The sequence below is a fragment of the Lycium barbarum genome, chromosome 6, assembly GCF_019175385.1.
Source record: "Lycium barbarum isolate Lr01 chromosome 6, ASM1917538v2, whole genome shotgun sequence".
Taxonomy (NCBI): domain Eukaryota; kingdom Viridiplantae; phylum Streptophyta; class Magnoliopsida; order Solanales; family Solanaceae; genus Lycium; species Lycium barbarum.
In genome coordinates, this window is record NC_083342.1 from 45,073,936 (window position 1) to 45,086,618 (window position 12,683).

At 38.8% G+C, this 12,683-nt stretch overlaps 1 long non-coding RNA gene across 1 annotated transcript; it reads left to right on the plus strand.

The window, feature by feature from the left end:
- The first annotated feature begins 906 nt into the window (after window positions 1–906).
- On the plus strand, window positions 907–10,253 carry LOC132643861 (uncharacterized). Its single transcript, XR_009583778.1, has 2 exons — window positions 907–1,540; window positions 1,703–10,253. It is a non-coding gene; the product is annotated as an uncharacterized LOC132643861 (long non-coding RNA).
- Window positions 10,254–12,683: the final 2,430 nt, after the last annotated feature.

Consider the following 12,683-nt stretch of genomic DNA (forward strand, 5'->3'; position numbering starts at 1 on the left):
TGAGAATCAGAGATTGTTGTTTGGGGATATTGTTAGTCAAGACGTGGATAATAATTATTATTATAGAGAGTGTTTGAGATTTACATGATTCTATTTTGGAAGATGAGGCCATGGGTTTGGTTGAGCCCTATCCTCCAATTTGGTTTGTTTCTGTATGTTGTGTGAGATTCAGTTGTTTCTTTTCCGATTTGTTGATTAGTGACTGACTGTTGAAGGGCGGGGTCCCTGGTTTCTTATTAACTAACTAGTACCTTCCGCCTTATCAATTAATTTGTTGTGAGATGCTATTAGGCTCTATTCTGTATTTATGATTAAAAGGTGTAGCTTGTTTTGCCACTCCTCGCAATTTCCTTTTCTTGAATCAGAATATGCTCAAGTACTGGAGGGATTTGATATCTTGACTGAATTTGAGTTTTACTCCTTGCATCAACCTCTTATTTGGTCCAGTCATTCCTAGGTGTGGCGTCAGTTGTCAAGATACATAGAGTAGGCATCTAAATGCAAGTTTTTCTACAATTCTTTCGTGTTTGTGGTTGCCAACGGTCTCTCCATGTGGAAGTTCTCATTAAATTCTTTTCATTTCTAGTTTTTAGTTCAGATGCTTATGCTTTTTTTTTATGATCAGACTAATGAGGAGCCTGTTTGGATGTCTAACTTATTTTTTTTGGCTTATATTTTCAGCTTATAAGCTGCTTTAGATAAGCTAAGTCAAATGAGCCCAATTATTTTTTTGAGCTTATTTTAAGCACAAAATGACTTTAAGCTGGCCAGTCAAACACTCAAAAAAGCTGAAAACAGCTTATAAGTTGCTTAAGCCAATCCAAACGGGGTCGAGGTCTCTTGTGTTATGGACATCTTGTATACGGTGAATACCAGATACGAGACAAACCGGAGGAATGAAGCCGGAGCAAGGAATGGGAATGGGGTGGCGATATCGTTCGCCCTAGACCGGGGTAATGCTTGAACCGGAGCTGGGCATGAGCACCGACAGGTCTGCCTTCGACATCGTTAGAACTTCCAAGCCCGATGACCCGAGCATTCGTGGCCGTTAGTCCGAGTAGCCGTTGGTCCGTGTGACCGGTGTATGCGGGCCACGCGCCAGTAGCGTCCTGCCATAGTCAACTACCTACCTTGCGTGTGTCAGGCGGCGCCGTCAGTCCAATCCCACCAAATCCGTGCAGAACAGTCCTTGTTGTCATTATTTTATTAACTCATATTGTAGGAGAACCATGGGAGTGTCACTATAAATAGGGCATATCCAAAGGAGGGGTTGACTCCTTTTACTTTTCAAGAACACTTGCAATAGAAGAATCCATATATACAATCTCTCTCATTATTTGATTCGGCCAAGGCCACTCGTTATTGTTGTTATTGCATTCCATCCATCGAATATCATACATTATACACAGACATTTGTGTTACTAGCCAACTATCATCTTTAGCTGTTTTACTAAGGTGCTCTCAAATATTTATTTTCTTTATCCAACACACATCAATCAAGAAGAACAAAGCACGTATCCTGTGTACCCATTTACAAATGGTAAAGACATCTCTTAATTACTCAAAGTCAATCCTGAATCTTTGATAGCGCCGTCAACTGCTCCTTTACATTTGGGTTTCTAGCTTAACTTATTTTCTCTCTGCTTCCGTTTTCTTTTAGTTATCAAAACCAGCTTGATTTTGTTTGTTCGATGAATGACAGATAAGAGAATTATATTTGGAAAATTCGAAGGTTGGTATCCAGTATGCATTCGTGCGCACCCTATCTCTTGGTCCTCTTGGTCCTCTCACTGCAATCTGGATATTGTCAGGTTTCGACTAAAAGGGGGTTTTGAATCTTGTCTCTGGAATCTTTTATAGTTACCTCTTAGGTGGTATGGGTTACATCAGCTTTGCACTTAGCCATGAATCTTGTCTCTGGAATCTTTTATTGTTTCTTTCTGTGCTTGCAGCAGCCATTGGGTTTTACAGAGCCATGAATTATGCTTTTCATGGAGCGGCCATGTTTGTCCGTTTGTGTTGAGGTTTCTTTAGTTCAGGCTTTTATGCGTAGCGGGATTTTCATTTCTTCCCCAATCAGATTGATTCCTTAATTTAATAAGTTTTCAACTAAGATATTATTTTCCACTAGTGTGTTGTATCCTTGATGCCATAAAGTTTTTAGTCCAGATGCTTATGTTCTTGGATGATCCAACTGATGAGATCCCTGATGGTTGTGGTTATGGACAACTGATAAGTACCCAAACTTAAACTCAATTTTGGATCTTCTCCGTTAAGTGCTCCTCTATTTTGGTGTTCTTAGTACTTATCTTCTCTGCTTTTGTTTATCACGTCACTTTATTTGGCTTGGTTGGAGGCATGTTTATAGACCACATGATGACAGTGATAGAGGATTAGATTTGGAAATTTCTATGTTCGGTTTTTGTAATGCCCTGCGCACCATGTTTCTTGGCCATTTTGGTTCTTGCACTGCAATCTGGATATCGCTAGGCTCCGAGAAAAGGGTAGTGATCTCTCCTATGTGGCATGGGTTTTGCCGGCTTTGCACTTAACTGTTCCCTTCTCTCTGTGCTTGCAGTCGTTGGGCTTCTGATTTCTCTGTACACGACGGATGTAGGTTTGTGGTTTTCAATCCTTTGATTGTCGCTGTTAAGAATTTGTGTTCGGGCCGTGAGATTAGGTTTGAGATTCACTTTTGCTATTTTATTTGGTATTGTTGCCTTTGAGAATCAAGAGATTGTTTGTTGCTATCTTGTGGGTATTCACAGCGTTTAATCAGCCAGGTAGAACCATAGAATCGGAGGGTTATATTAGAACATCGTTGGAAAGGTTGAGAAGGCACCTAATAATAGCTTTAGAAGCCAGATTAGGAAAGTGCTGCGGAAGCCCGGGCTGGAAAGGAAGTTGCCCTTTCTGGCCCCTGGGCGAGGGACCTGGCAAAATTGGAAGCATTAAATCGCTAAACAATGCGTCTGACTCCTTCCTTTATTCCTTTCGAAGCTGACCAAATCAATTTCCAATATCCTTCGCCCCCTTATCTTCGATAACTATTGTAGACACTGTTTGGTGTTTCTGATTTTTACATGGTTCTCTTTGGCAGATAAGGTGATGCCTACTTTTGGGAAGTAGCAGTTTGTCCCTTGGAGTGATTGGTTTGGTTTTGATTTCTTGGTTATCTGTTCTATAGATCTCACCCTACCCTCTACTTTCAAATCTTGCTTTCTTTCAATGGGTAGTTCACTTTGTTTCATCTTATTAATTTTTTATTTCTGCATTTAATATGGGTGTAGGTTTCTGATCGGCTCTGTTGAGAAGTTAAGCTCGGGACGAGCAATTCAAGCGGGAGCAGTTATGGTTTGGAAGTTCTTTTGAGTTTTTTCTTATGCGAGATTCAGTTCGCAAGTAGTTTTGTTTCTTTTCTGATTTGTTGATTAGTGGCTATTGTTTGCATGTCAACGTTGCCAATTTTAGATCAGGTTTGGGTAACAATGATATAGGAGAATATTACAGGTACCACAGTACAATGATTATAGGTACCATAGGTACCTTCTAGTGGATTCATGATTCTTCTTCTATTTGGGGAAGGTGGGTGGTTTGTTTTCATGGAATTTCAACTAGTACCTTCACTCACTGCCCTTAAAATAGCCATTGTGGACTTCTCTCTTTTTTTTTTTTTCCGCCTTCTTGCTGTTATTTTCTGCCAGTTTTCTTGGTCTCAACGTTCATATCCTTGCTTTCGTCTTCCATATGTGGTTTATTTATTTATTTTGTTCCCATCCTTTCCGTTTTCATGTGTATTATACAGTTACGAGTTAATTGAAATCATTCGATTGATTTTCAATGTTAAGAAATTGAAAGCTAGCGAGGTCCATTCTAGATGCAATTCTGGGCAATCAAGCTTGCTTTCAGGTTTTTGAGTCTCTGAAGTTTTTGTTGTGAGATCCCTTTATTCAATTAGTTCTGTGTTTTTGTTTCACCTTGATGATTGGAGATGATGTTCCAGTGATGGATCCAGGGTTGTTCAGTATTTCTGATTTACGTGAGCTCCTTTTATTTTGGAAGGTGTAGTGTCACTACTCTGTAACCTCACAATTTCCTTTTGTTGGATCACAAGTGTGGTCTGCTGCCATTTCTAGGTTTTAGTTCAGATGCTTACGTTTTTGATTATCCGACTGATGAGGTCTCTTGTGGTTATGGACATCTGTTATGAACTCAAAGACAATCCTGAATATCTGATAGCGCCGTGGAGTGCTCCTTTACATTTGGGTTTCTAGCTAAACTTATTTTCTCTGCTTCCGTTTTCTTTGGTTATCACACCAGCTTGATTTTGTTTGTTGGATGAATGTGTAGACCACACGGTGACAGATAAAGGGGTTAGAGTTGGAAAATTCAAACCCAAGATGTTCGTGTGCACCCTATTTCTTGGTCCTTTTCGGCTTGCACTGCAGTCTGGATATTGTCTGGTTTCAACTAAAAGGGGTTTTTGAATCTTGTCTCTTGCATCTTTTCTAGTGATCACTTAGGTGGTATGGGTTACATCAGCTTTGCACTTAACTGTTCCCTTCTTTCCGTGCTTGCAGCAGCCATTGGGTCTTACAGAGCCATGAGTTATTACAGAGCCATGAGTTATTCTTTTAATGGAGCAGCCTTGTTTGTCCATTTATGTTGAGGTTGTTCAGGCTTTTGTGAGTACAGCAATTTTCATTTCTCAACTAAATTAGTTTTTTTTCACTAGTGTCTGTTGTGTTGTTCTGCCATTTTTAGTCCAGATGCTTATGTTCTTCGGCCATCTAGCTGATGAGGCCCCGGTGGTTGAAGGTTATGGACACCTGATTAAGTAACAATAGCCTCATAAAGTGCTCCTCTCTTTTGGTGTTCTCGCTGCTTATTTCCGCTGCTGTTGTTATCTTCTGTTTATTACGCGAGCTTGATTTTGTTTGTTGGATGGATGTGTGGTAACAGTTAAGAAGATTAGATTTGGAAATTCCAAAGGTTGGTGTCTAGTGTGCATTCCTGTGCACCCAGTTTCTTGCCATTTTGGTGCTTGTACTCCAATCTGGATATTTGTTAGGCTTCGACAAAAATGGGGGTCTTCAATCTTGTCTCTTAGTGATTTCTGAGGTAGTATGCATTTTCATCAGTTTTGCACTGAACTGTTCCCTTCTTTTTGTGCTTGCAGCCACTGGTCTTACAGAACCATGAATTATTCTTTTCATGCAGCGGCCTTGTTTGTCCATTTGTGTTGAGGTTTCTTTTGTTCAGACTTTTATGCGTAGCGGGATTTTCATTTCATTTCTTCCGCAATAAAGACTGATTCCTCCTCTTTTTGTCAAAACTACTGTTGTATGGAAGTTCTCAACTTAGATATTATTTTCCACTAGTGTCTGCTGTATCCTTGATGCCATAAAGTTTTTAGTCCGGATCCTTATGTTCTTGGATGATCCAACTGATGAGATCCCTGATGATGATGATTATGGACACCTGATAAGTACCCAAACTCAAACTCAATCTTGGATCTTATATTCCCTTTTAAGTGCTCCTCTACTTTGGTGTGCTTGGTACTTATCTCCTCTGCTTTTGTTTATCACGTCACTTGATTTGGTTTGGTTGGTGGAGGCATGTTTGTAGTCCACATTGTGACAGTGATTAGATTTGAAAAATTGGAAGTTCGGTTTTTGAAATGCGCTGTGCCCCATGTTTCTTGGCCATTTTGGTGCTTGCACTGCAATCTGGATATCACCAGGCTCCAAGAAAAGAGAGTTTTGCAATCTTGTCTGGCATACTGCATATCTAGTGATCCCTCCTATGTGGCATGGGTTTTTCCGGCTTTGCACTTAACTGTTCCCTTTTTTCTGTGCTTGCAGTCGTTGGGCTTCTGATTTCTCTGTAGATGACATAGTTTTGTGATTTTCAATCCCTTTGATTGTCTCTGTTGATAATTTGAGTTCGGGCCGTGAGATTAGGGTTTGAGATTCACTTTTTCTATTGGATTTTGTGCTCTTTCCTTTGAGAATCAAGAGATTGTTTGTTGATGTCTTGTGGGTGTTCGCAGCGTTTAATCAGAGATCTGGATAATTATTGTAGAGACTGTTTGGTGTTTCAAATTTACATGGTTCTCTTTGGAAGATGAGGTGATGCCTACTTTTGTTAAGTAGCAGTTTGTCCCGTGGAGCAATTGGTTTGGTTTTGATTTCTTGGCTATCTGTTCTATAGATCTCATCCTACCCTCTACTTTGCAATCTTGCTTTCCTTCAATTGGTAATTTACTTTGTTTCATCTTATTTGTTTTTGATTTTCTGCATTTAATATGGGTTGTAGGTTTCTGATTTGCAACTCCCTGATCGTCTCTGTTGGGAAGTTAAGCTCGGGACGAGCAATTCAAGCTGCAGCAGTTAGGGTTTGGGAGTTCTTTTTGAGTTTTTTCTTATGCGAGATTCAGTTCGCAAGTAGTTTGTTTCTTTCCTGATTTGTTTGTTAGTGACTGTTGTTTGCATGTCAACGTTGTCAATGTTAGATCAGGTTTTCGTAATAATGATCATAGGAGAATGGTTATAGGTACTTTCCAGTGGATTTCATGATTCTTCTTCTGTGAAGGTGGGTGGTGGTCTCTTTTCATGGAATTTCAACTAGTACCTTCACCCACTGCCCTTGAAATGGCCATTGAGACTTTTTTTTTGGGTGCCTTCTTGCTGTAATCTTCTGCCAGTTATCTTGGTCTCAATGTTCATATCCTTGCTTTCCTCTTCCATGTGTGGTTTATTTATTTATTTTGTTCCCATCCTTATCGTTTTCATGTGTATTATATAGTTACGTGAGTTTCTAATTGCAATCATTCATTTGATTTTCAATGTTAAGAAGTTGAAAGCTGGCGAGGTCCATTCTAAATGCAATTTTGGGGGAATCAAAGCTTGCTTTCAGGTTTTGGAGTCTGAGGTTTTTGTTGTGAAATTCCTCTATGCAATTAGTTCTGCGTTTTTGTTTCGCCTTGATGATTGGAGATGCTGTTCCAGTGGTGGATTTAGGGGTTGTTCAGTATTTCTGATTTACGTGAGCTCCTTTTATTTTAGGAAGGTGTACTGTCACTCCTCTGTAACCTCACAATTCCTTTTGTTGAATCAGAATACAAGTAGTTGAACTGGAAATTTTGATCCCTATGCCGGACTTGGATCTTCAGATGAATGAGTCCGTCATCTATTCTAGACCTAAGGAGGGCTCAATCACAGAGTGGAGTGATCAGTTTGGATTTGATATCTTGACTTCCATCTGCTAATTTTGATGCTAATATTGTTGTTTTACTCCTCGCATCAACTTCTTTTACCTTCTTATTTGGTCCGGTCATCCGTGGATTTCATTCTTAGGTGTGGCCATGTGGCATCAGTTGTCAAGAATACCTAAGTGCAAGTAGTTCTCTCAGGTTTAAGTGTCAGCAGTTCCCTGTTCTTTGGCTATAGGTATTGGATACTTCGGTCTGGTCTCTCGAAGGTTCGTCAAAACTGCTGCTATATGGAAGTTCAACCAAGATAGTTCTGTTCACAAGTGTGTATAGTGTGTGCTGCTTCCATTTTTAGTTCTAATCGGACTGATGAGGTCTTTTATGGTTACTCAAGAGTCAATTCTAGTTATTTGAAAACACCGTAAAGTGCTCCTTTACTTTTTGTTGTCTAGCTACTTATTATCTTCTCTGTGCGCTTCCGTTTTCTTTTTGTTATCACGCCATCTTGATTTTGTTTGTTGGATGGCTACAGTAATAGAGGATTAGATTTTGGAACTTTCAAAGGTTATTGGTATCTGGTATGCATCTCTGTGCACCCTCTTTCTTGGTCTTTTTGGTGCTTGCACTGCAATCTGGACATTGTTAGGCTTCGACGAAAAAGGGGGTTTTCCAATTTCTAGTGATTTCTTCAGTGGTATGGGTTTTGTCAGCTTTGCACTTAACTATTCTCTTCCTTCTGTGGTTGCGGCTGCTGGGTCTTAGAGAGCAGTGAATTATTCTTTTCATGAAGCGGCCTTGTTTGTTCATTTGTGTTGAGGTTTCCTTAGTTCAGGATTTATGAGTACTGATATTTTCATTTAAGTTTTCTTCTTCAATCAGACTGCTTCCCTTCGTTCTTTGTCAAAATTGCTGCTGTATGACAGTTCTGAACTAAAATTGTTTTTTTTCTCCAGTATGTGTTGTATTATTCTGCTGCTGCCATTTAAGATGCTTATGTTATTTGATGGCCCAACTGATGATATTCCAGATGGTTGATGGTGACGGACACCTGATATGTCTCGAACTCAGGATATCTTGCTAGCCCCGTAAAGTGCTCCTCTCTTATGGTGTTCTCGCTGCATATCTTCTTTGTTTCCTTTTCTTTTTGTGATCAGCCTGTTTGATTTTGTTGCTGGATGGATGTGTGGTGAACAGTTGAGAGGATTAGATTTGGAAATTTCGAAGGTTGGTGTCTGGTATGCATTCCTGTGTGCCCTGTTTCTTGTCCATTTTTTGCTCGCACTGCAGTCTGGGTATTATCGAAGAAGGGGTTTTCAATCTTGTCTGGCATTTCTAGTGATCTCCTACGTGGTATGGGCTTCGCCAGCTTTGCACTTAACTGTTCCCTTCTTTCTGTGTTTCAGCTGCTGGGTCTCACAGAGCAGTGAATTCTTCTTTTCATGGAGCGGCCTTGTGTGTCGATTTGTGTTGAGGTTTATTGCTTTTAATGATTATCGAGATTTTCAATTCCGTTTTCTTCTCTAATTAGAGTGGTTCCCTTCTCTCTTTGTCAACACTGCTTTGCTAGTGTGTTGCATTCTGCTGCCATTTTTTATTTTTGTAGTCTAGATGCTGATGTTCTTTGGTGGTCCAACTGATGAGATCCCAGATTGTTATGGACACATGATAAGTATTCAAACTCAATTTTGGATCTTCTGATGGCTCTGTAAAGTACCCCTCTGCTTTTGGTTTTCACGCCACTTATAGTCTCCGCTTTCGTTTTCTTTTATTAAGCTATGCGAGTTGATTTTGTTTGGTTGAATGGGTGTTTGTAGGGCACATGGTGATAGTGATAGAGGATTAGATTTGGGAATTTTGAAGTCTGATTTCAGTGTGCGTCTTTGTGCGCCCTGTTTCTTGGCCATTTTGGTGTTTGCACTACAAATGGATACAACCAGGCATCGAGAAAAGGGCGTATTGCGATCTTGTCTTGGCATATCTCGTGTTCTCTCTTGCGTGAGCTTTGCACTTAACTATTCCCTTCTTTCTGGGCTTGCAGCTGTTGGGTCTTACGCCGTGAACTCTTCTTTTCGTGGAGCGGCCCTGTTTGTCGATTTGTTTTGAAGTTTCATTAGTGGGGCTATCAAGATTTTCGATTCAGTTTTCTTCCCTAATCTCCCTTCCCTCCACTTGCGTATCGTGCTTCCCTTCAATTGGTAGTTCATTTGTTTCATGTTATTTGTTTTTAATTTTCTGTATTTAATTTGGGGTGTAGGTTTCTGATTTGCATATCTTTGATCATCTCTGTTGAAAAGTTAAAGCTCAGGATGAGCGATTCAAGCGGGAGCACTTAGGGTTTGGGTGTTCTTTCTGATCTTTGTTTTGTCTGCGAATAGTTCTGTTTCTTGATCCGACTTGTTGATTGGTGACTCTTGTTTGTGTATGTCAACGCTGCCAATGTTTTATTAGGTCCGGATACTGACGATAGGCATGATTCTTCTTCTATTTCGTGAAGGTGGGTGATTTCTTCTCATGGAACTGCAGCTAGTACCTTCACCCACTTCTCTTTTTCCGCCTTCTTGCTTTCCTTTCGTGTGTAGTTCATTAATATATTTTGTTCTCATCCTTGACCTTTTTCTTGTGTATTGTACAGTTATGTGAGTTTCTATTTGCAATCTTTCTATTGATTTTCAATGGTAAGGAATTGAAAGCTGGTGTGGTTCTTTCTAGATGCAATTCTGGGAATCAAGCTTTGCTTTCAGGTTTTGGATGATTCTGAGGTCTTTGTCTTGAGATCCCTCTATGCAATTAGTTCTTTGTTTATGTTCTCCCTTGATGGTTGAAGATGATGTTGCCACGTTAGCTGTCGGTTCCAGTTATGAATTTCAAGTGTTACTCTGTAGTTCTGATTTATGTGAGCTTTTTCTTCTATTTTGAAAAGGTGTGCTCATCTGGCTTGCTGCCGTTTCCTTTTGTGTATCACACCAGCTTGTTTTTATTTGTTGGATGGATGTGTTCTGACAGTTAGAGCATCGGATTTGGACATTTGAAGGTTGGTGTCCATTGTGTGTTCCTGTGCCATCAGAACCTTGCTAGTGCTTCCAAGTAGTATAGCAAACTGATATCTAGATTATAGTCTGCAACATCCATGAAAACCCAGTAGCAACAGCAAACAGTTAAAGAGTATTATCTTCCAACCAAGCAATAAGTATCAGCTGTTTTTTTAGGAAAGATACTGGGTCTAATATGTAGGAAGAAACAGGGATTATTCTTGAACAGACAACAATATGCTGCATGGCACACACATGATCCTTGAATAAGCTGCACAAAACACGAGCCTCTAGTTAAACATTGAGTTGAACACAATATATGCATATACATCAATAATGAAACAAGATTTCTCGTGTGAAGGTGGATCATCAACAAATAGCAGCAAATGTAAGATACGAATGTAATCCCTTGAATCATCAAAAACGTTGGAGCGAATCAGTGAAGCAGCGAAAAATAAGTCATCACAATTTCTATATTACCAATTGCATGATAAGCAAAAGCACCTGCCTGAAACCTATCAGTCAACTTGACAATACAGCCCCTAAACCATCTCATGACATCCAGCATGTAATTCCTGATACTCAATATCTAACTGTAATCAGACATGACATAAAGATATTTATAAAACAACAGTATCAAACTATGAAATACATGTGTCATCTGAATTGCTCAAGACAAATAAGTAGAACGCTGAAAGGCAACTCCAGAAAACACTTCTATTTGATTACAAAAAACATATAGACTAACTGCACATTTGATACCTCCCCTCCTCCTTAGTCCGGGCTTGGGACCGGCTGATTTAACAGGCGGAGTTACAAGGGTCAACTAAACACAAAATGTAGCAACAAATGGACCAAAACCACGGAAAGGAAAACAAGGAGAAACTAATGTTAGTGTCAAGACAAGACCATACTGCAAACAATCAAGACACAGAGACGAGACATGTAAATAAGATGAATTATACAGAGAGAAGAAATGGAGACTGGGAAGAACAGACTGTGACTACATTTAGGGATACAAAGCGAAACAGAAATGAAGTCTAGGAAGTATTTAGACTTGACAATGACAGGCAAACACAAATTTCCATGTCCAAACATTGTGTTATGCACACACTCAAACGGCGGGCTTGACTATAATTGCCTTTGCCTCTTCATTGTAATTTCATTTTCATTCATCATCTTAATGCACACAGTGAAACGACAGGCTACAATTGCAGCCGTTTTTTCTCGGATTCCAAATTAATCAGCATTCAACACAATGTTACCCAAGTTGCCTTTCACTTTTTATCTGTTTAACTCCTTCGCTGCTTTCTGCATATGATTACTTTGCAATTCATTTGTTTTTAAAACATAATTATTTGATTGCGATAGCATCAGTTTGTGTTAACATACAAGATATTATCTAGTTATGGCAAATAGGACAAGAAGGTACCAAAGTCATAGTTCACGTTCATTGTTGAGACACATTTTACAGGTAAAGGTTTCAGACTGCATCCCAAGCATTTATATAATTAAAAATTAGGAAACACCGTCTTACATCGTGAAGTTGAATGTTCTATACTTCTCAAACTCTTTAAAAATAAAGGGTGAAAGCAGGACTTGATATTTAGAAAGAAGCAATTAATCTAGCAATGCAATTATATAAAACAATTGATCGTGTTACTGTTGCAGAATGTTAAGTTTCTATTTTTAGTAGGCTTAATTTACTATTGCATCCATTTGATATTATTTTTGGTACTCATTAGAGAATATTAAAATACAAGATTGTATCATTTAGTCAATCTTGAAGCACCATAACTTCACAAATCGTATGTATCTATCAAGCTGCTTCCTTGATTAGTAAAGATTAATTTTCTTAAAATATAAACCTACAACAATTATTTAGCAAAAATTTGATATCTTTCCATGAAATGAGCGCTAACAGATTAACTAGTACCTGCATTCAAGGAAAATAAGTGAAAAAGAAAATATGACACAAATATAAAATAATGCTACAAAATAATGGCAAGTACGGATAATGGGTTGGAGAGATGAATTACTGTTGAAATGTTAAAGGGGAGTGATATACACTACCTGTTGCTTGATTAAATATTTATGTAAACTAAAATCAAGTTAGCTGAATACCATCAACTAAATAGTGCTTGAAACGTAATAGAAGAACATAGTTTTAAGGAACTGAGATCGCGGTGAGGTTAAAAAGAGATCCTGATGATATAATGATGGAAGTGCTAATGAAAATAAATACTTAATGTTCTGTGTTTTACAACTTACGATTTTGGTAACACGCTAACTCAATGAAGAATAAAGTTAATTTACTATAAGTACAGAAATTAAATTATTATGCAAATGTTTGGATGTTCAGATTTCTGTGATTTTAGGAAAGCGGGAACTTGATAATAAAGAACCTACACAGTGTGAGAATCTGATGATAAGTAGCAGCA